Source organism: Orycteropus afer, unplaced genomic scaffold (genome assembly GCF_000298275.1).
Source record: "Orycteropus afer afer isolate SDZICR_OR568_19922 unplaced genomic scaffold, OryAfe1.0 scaffold00064, whole genome shotgun sequence".
Taxonomy (NCBI): Eukaryota; Metazoa; Chordata; class Mammalia; order Tubulidentata; family Orycteropodidae; genus Orycteropus; species Orycteropus afer.
In genome coordinates, this window is record NW_006921651.1 from 12,127,554 (window position 1) to 12,135,132 (window position 7,579).

Genomic DNA, 7,579 nt, shown 5'->3' on the forward strand with positions numbered 1-7,579 from the left:
GAGAAATTCAGAAAGCCATACAGTATGTCTGTTCCAGGTACTTCCCTGAACACTAGTTTCCTTCTTTCACGCACAAAGAGGCTCCATCTCTGACTCTGTGTTCCCAGATTCTGTTTCAATGCAATTAGCTAGTAAATAATTCACAAGAACGGAAACTGGCAAAGTGGTGTGTGATGCCCACACAGCTATCTTGTTTACCCTCTGGCGTAAACTTCAGGCTCGTGTGCAAGTTTGGAGCCCCAGGAATAGGTAAAACGCGCAAACACAGGGATCTCCCATTTCTGTTCCCTCCCCATCTTTTAATATTTTTTGGGGGTAGGAAAGCAGTTTCCAGTTTGGTGAAGATAGAACAGCCTGGCATTGGCAGACAGAGTCAGATGACTTTGTGGGCATGTTCTGAATTTCCTTCCATGGTGAGCTGGGGAATCAGGGTCCAGAAGCGCGAGCTTCTCCTTGGGGGTGAGGGCTTATGATCTAAAGCTGAGGCCTGAGAAATACTACCATCCATCCTCTCTCTCTTCCTTCTGTGGAATGAGGGAGATACGTTTCACCAGGCCCTTCTGAACTTGCCTCATCATTAAAGAAGCAGTCTTAGTTAAGACTCTGAGTTACAGGTAACATAAACCACCTCTACCTTGCTTAAGAAGAAAAGGATAATGTATTATATGGACACATGAGTGTCTCATAAAGCCCAAGGGCGGAAAGTAGAACTGGCCTAGCTTCTCAAGAGATTGGAACTAGCTCAGACAAAAATGGGGAAATTTGTGGCTCAGGTCACCAAACTATAGCAAGAGCAGGTAGCTGGAATCAAGGGTGCCAGCTTGCCTGGACACTCACTTTGTCTTTCCTTTTAATATGATGGTTTTGTTTGATCCTACTGGAGACTGACATCTTCTGTGAGTTCAGGGCATAGCTAATGGAAGCTTTCAGACTTACTCTCACAGCTTTGCCCCACCTCCCACACACTACAAAGAAGAGTCTCTGATTGATCTACTTGGATCACATGTCCTCTGCTGTCCAGGAGGTATGGAGAAGAGGCCATTGTCTGATCTGGTTAATTAAGGCATATATATCTATAACTCACTCACTGCCCTGGAGTTGGATCCGACTCATAGTGATTCCTCCTTGGGTTTCTGAGGCGGTATCACTATGAAAGTAAATCGCCCAATCTTCCTTTCAAGGAGTGGCTGGTGGGTTTGAACCGCCAGCCTTCTGGTTAGCAGTCAAATGCCTCAGGCACTACACCACTCCCTATATGCCTATGTTGTTGTGTGCTGTTATTTGCCATCAAGTCGGCCCCGACTCATAGCGACCCCTCCTTGGGTTTCCGAGGCAGTATCACTACGGAAGTAGGATTGCCCAACCTTCCTTCCGAGGAGTGGCTGAATACCATGGTTAAAACATTGAAATAATTCATCAGACTTCCTCTTCTGGATAAGTTGTTAATCTTATCCAGAGCTCCTGCTACAACAACTAGAAAAAAACTAGGTAAGTTACAAAACTCCTATTTTAGAGGCACTGAAGAGCAATGAGGACTAATGAGTTGAAATTCCAGACAGGAAAGAGTCCTTTCTAAATGAGTTGATAATCTTTGGCCATTTTTTCCCCTGGCGAGCATTTGCTGATTCTGGGTGTGGGCCAAGAATAAGGCTTAGCCCAGGTACAAGGTCTCCTCCACTGGGACAAAAAGAAACTGGCAAAGTTCTTGATGATCACTGTGAGCTGGTAAAACTTTGTAATCAAGAGAAGCTCCAAACACATGGCCAGTTTTGCCCTTGGGACATTTGCTGAATTCTGGGATGAAGCAGGAGGGGCTGAGCTAGAGGTGTCTAAAAGTACAGAGAAATTTCCCAATTTTGCTAAATTTAGGAAATAAAGCCCTGTTAGATGGAGATGGCCTACATCAGGCATAAGACTAGTGTCCCCTTCAAGACATTTGACAGATTTTGAAATGGTGTGCATCTAGACACTAAAGAGTTAACTGTAGTGCCCTAAGGGCAGAACCGAATCTCCCACACCTTTCAGGCTTAAGGAGAGAAAGACCAGCCAAGTTGTCAATTAAAAGCTTCAGTGGGCTCCATCCAAGGAACAGGGATGACCCATAGTTGGGCTGGGACTAACTAAAATTGCAACCATCCCCTAACTGGCTGAATTCTTGTCTAGATTGAGATTATTAGTCCCTCACCTCATCTGGTAAAAGGAAAATCATCTCTTGGGGAAAAGGTCACCATCTTTAGCCTCTATGGTTCTTTTATACACAATGTCTGGATTACAATAAAAAAAAAAAAAGTGTAAGACCTGCAAAGGGCAGAAAAATGTGACTAATAACTAAAAGAGACAATGGAAGCAGACCCACCAATGATGCTGATACTTGAATTAGCAGACAAGAATTTTACAGTAAGTATTATAAACATGCTAAAGAAAATAGAAGAAAAGGACAGAATAAAAGAAAAGATAAAGAATTTCAATAGAGAATTGGGATCTATTAAAAAAATGGACATTCTAGAATTGAAAACTAAAATGTCTAAAATTAAGAACTCATTGAAATTATATCCATACCATATTAATTTGGGTGAAAGGAAAGGCAATGTACAATAAAGAGGTTATCAGCACAATATCACTAAAGCAAAAGAATAATACACTGAGAAGTGCATAAGGGTTACAGACAACAAAGGTAATATTACATACAAAGGCTGCAATATCAGTACTGACAAATAATAATCTACAAGTGCATACATAGGCAGACATGCAAGCTAAACAGGTATGAGTAGGCAAATGGGACTACACCCACAGTCATATACAGGTTTGCTTTGACATAACCAAACACCTTGTGGGAATGAGCCATGGGGCCAGGGGGGCTTAGGACCACAGTCTCAGAGGACAGCTAAGTCAACTGGCATAACATAGTTCACAAAGACAATGTTCTACACCTTACTGTGGTGAGTAGCAACTGAGATCTTAAAGCTAGTGAGCAGCTATCCAAGATGCAACTATTGGTCTCTCCCCATTTGAATGAGAGAAGAATGAGGCAAATAAGACTCAAGGAAACAATTATTCCAAAAGACTAATGGACCACATGAACCACAGCGTCCACTACCCTGAGACTAGAAGAACTAGATGGTGCCCAGCTACCACTACCGACCACTCTCATAAGAGACCACAGAAGGTCCTGGACAGAATGGGAGAAAAACTTGGAACAAAATTCAGAATCACAAAAAAGACCAGACTTATTGGTCTGACAGACACTGGTTGAACCCCCGAGACTGTAGCCCTTAGGTATCCTTCGAATCTGGAACTGAACCCACTCATGGGGATCATCTTGCAGCCAAACAACAGATAGCCTATAAGCTGTCTTACAGGCTGGGGAAAGAGGTTGAGTAAGGCCTAGGACTGGCTAGATCAGTTTGCTGTGTTGCTGGGTCTCTTGAATATGATTGATTGGTAACCCCATACCATCCCTTATCATAAAATTCCCAGGATACCCATAATGTTTTGAGTTCCTCAAAAGGAAAAGAATCTAGTGAGGACTAACTATCTCCCAGATTATAGATTAGAAAGTAGGTTTTAGAGACAGACAATTCTGGGTTTAGAAGGCAGAGCTGCCATTAATTGGCTGTCTGATCATGAGCAAGTCACTTCACTTCTCTGAACTTTTTATGTACATCCCTGGTTTGTAGCAGACACTACTGGTTAACTACTTGTTTCTCCCTTTTCTTTTTTGCTGATAGAGGTCTGATCCCCCTCCTCGAGTGTTTCATTCCTTTTTCCTGTCAACTCAGTGGTAAATTGTACTTGGCCTAGGTCCACTGCAGTAATTCCACTCCCTGGTCAGTATTGGATTAGGTATCTGTGTAAACGGGACTGGCCACTGAGATGTCAGGGGATACTAACTAAGGCTTCTTTGGAAACTTTCTTTTGCACTTAAAAAGAGACACGAGAAAGAGATAATCCTTTTGCTAAATGTTATCATATCCTGATGGGGTGCCCAGAAATGTGACAACCATTTTACAGTCATTGGAGGAGCTAACTGGAGACCCAAACCAACTGAGGAGGGCAGAGCAAGAAGATAGAAAGAACCTGGGGCCCTAATGAATCACTGAGTGTCTAATTTAACCAACGCTGAAGCTGCCCTTCCTAGAGATTTCATGTTACACAGGAAATAACAACTTTCTTCATTTAAGCTATTTTGAGTTGAGTTTTCTCTTATATAGAGTCAAAGGCATCCTAACAAATACAGGGTTTTTTTTTTTTTTTTTTTTTTTTGAGGATTGGAGTCAATAAAATAAATGATGTAAACCACTTAGCACAGTTCCAGGTATAAAAAATATTAAAATGATTATTATTATCATCATTATTATTACACCTTATAGCTTCAGCTTTGATTATAAGGAGAGCATAGTAAGGCTGGGATTTGAAAAACGTTGACAGGGATGGCGATGTCAGAGGGAAAGAAGTGACTCTAAGTGCTTTGGCTCCTAGTCTAGTGCTCCTTATAACAATGGTTTTAGTTAGTGTGTGTGTGTGTGTGTGTGTGTGTGTGTATACAGGCAGTAAAAACTGACTTAGGTTAGCTCCAACTAACAAACAAAAGATAAGTTATTTTAAGGATATAGACTGTCATATCATTGAAGGAAGAGATGAGCAATGAAGATTCAGGAAAAGAAGGAATTAGGACAACTCCAGACACCTTGACAGCCAATGTCCATGGACCTCATGCCATTGATGTGACTCAGCCTCTGCATCTAACTGGAGTTCTCAGGTGAGAGAATTTTGGCAAGGTGTCTATACCTTGATTAATTATATGGCTGGAGGCAGGGTCATACAGATATGTCAGTCAAGGAGAGTCACCTTTGGTTATCAAGACCTTCTGAATGAAAGGAGAACTATGGTGACCATGGTGAGCTCTTGCAAAGCTGCAGGTTTCTACCAACTTTAAAGGAAAAGTAAAAGCCCCAAGTCAAATAATGTGAAAGATAGTCTGTTTTCCACGATAACTGAGAACCAAAGAGAAACACTGGGGTAAGGAAATGGACTGGACTCTGAAGTCCAGATCTCCTCAGAGCATCCAAACACTGACTTGGGATGTCCAAGCCAGAAGAACCAAGACTGCCCTGACATTTGTGGGTCTGGGGGAAAAGTACAAATACAGGTCCATGTGCCATGTGTCTAAATGTTCCAAAACAATAATTCAAGTTATCCCCACCCCTGTTCCATGCTCCCACCAAGGCCTTTCTTTCCCTCTTTTCTCCAAAGCCTACTTCTTTGAAGCTGGGAGGCTACAAGAGCCACATTCTCCCTAATCATTCCTTCCACCAGATAGGTCAAGGATGTGCTGGGGCAGGGCAGGGCAAGAGAAGTGCTGGCCCTGCCCAAGACTCCTGGGTGGTGCCTGGACTCAGGATAGGGACTGACCTAGTCTAGCTCCTCTGGAGTTAGGGTGGGTAGGTTACCCTTCCCACACCTTACTTTTCCAATGCAAGATTTCCAGGTGGTTCTATGTGCCATGGCAAACTACATCATCCCAGCCAAGGAGCAGGGGTGAGGAAGGGGGATTGGCAGGAGGTCGTTGTCTGAAGAATCATATCTTTCTAGACTCCCATTTGGCTTTGATTGGAAGGACCAGCCCTCCCCTCCCCCCCTTTTCTCTGGTTTCCCCCACCCCACTTACTGGTGCCTCAGCTCTCATCCCTGAGAGGACCAGTTGACCTCACACATGTCCCCTTCTTCTGTCACTCAATTAGTCAACTAACTTTGCAAAAACTTTCCTATGAAATCTGAAAAGAAAAATAAAACTTTGCATTTCAATGCATGTAGTATGTTAGGCTGAGGGCAGGGACTCCTCTTTCCCTGGTCTGGGGGCATAACACAGAAGGACTTCAGAGATTATCTCAGAAGTTCATTTCACAGAAAGTAAGTGGAAAGTGCCATTCACAGAAAGTGCCACTGGAGTTGGGTCAAAAGGGCTCAGGAGCAGATTACAAGGCTCTCACAGTCCCACTGGTCAATAGTGGGATAATTTGAGCATCAGTAAGGGTTGTAACTTCATCAGACTCAAACACATTAAATATGTTTAAACCCATGAGTTGGTAATGGTACTGAAAAAGTCAACTTTCACTTGTCATCTTTTGAAGGATGCTAGAAAATCAACCTTGTGTTTTGGAAACTGGCAAATAAAGAGGAAAAAACAAGCATGTGTTCTTCCTTCCCTTTTCCAACTGTATGTCAGGACCACCAAATAGTTGATGAGGAAGCCTTTCTTTAGAGAAATATTCCAGCCAATAAGTGAAGAAGAAATGATGGACTACCATACAGTTATATAAATAATGCTATATAATCAATGGCGATACAGATCACATATCAACATTTTTGAACCCTTAATGAAATAATGGATCTAGACTTTTTAAATTGGTAACATCAGAAAAAGATAACAAGGCATTACATGTGTCAGGATGGAAGTACAAAAACCATCTACAAAGCATTCTTGCCCCCAAAAATAGAACCTGAACCTGGTTCTATCAAGATCTCTTGATCTAGCTACCAGTTTATAGGAAATACAAGATACATGCTAAGTTATACTACAGAGAGGCAATCAGCCAAACTAGACTGTGGAAAACTCTACAGAACAAATGACATAGCTTCTTCAATAAGTAAATTATAGGGGAAGGAGTAGAGACTACGAGTAAAAGAAACTTCATATGCCTATCACCCAATTGCAATATTTAGATCTTAATTTAAACCAAGGAGCTTTGGTGGCACAATGTTTAGAGCACTTAACTGCTCACCAAAAGGTTGGCAGTTCCAACCCACCAGTGGCTTCACAGAAGAAAAGACCTGACAATCTGCTCCCATAAAGATTACAGCCCAGGAAACCCTATGGGGTGGTTCTACTCTGTCCTACAGGGTCACTATGAATCAGAATCAACTCGATGGCATACAACAATAGCAACAACAATTTAAACAAACAACCGCTAAATAAAGCATTGTTACACAGGAAAATTTGAATACCGAATTAGCATTAGATGATATTTAAAGAAGTATTATTGACTGAACTGTGTACTCCAAAAATATGTGTTGTAAACCCAACTTCTATGCCTGTGCTTATAATCCCATTTGAGTATGGGTTGTCTTTGTTATGTTAATGAGGCAAGATTAGTGTTGGGTGTATTTTGAGTCAATCCCCTTGAGATATAAAAGAGATTAAACTGTCAACTGAGTGGAGACGAGGAATAGAAATTCCAAGCTCATGAAGATCGTACAGGAGCAGAAGCTCAGAAGACAGAGAGAGAAAGCCTTCCCCTAGAGCCTTTGCTCTGAATTTGGACTTAAAGTCTCCTAAACTGTGAGACTCAATGGCACATAACAACAACAACAACAACAAACTGTGAGAAGATAAATTTCTGTTTGTGAAAGCCACCCACTTACGGTACTTATGTTGTAACAGCACTAGATAACTAAGACAGGAAATACTGTTAACTTTTTAGGTGTGGTAATGAGATTATGGTTAAATTTTTTAAAAACCTGGAAAACCAAACCTGTTGCCATTGAGTTGATTCTGACTAAGAGCATCCCATGTGTTCCA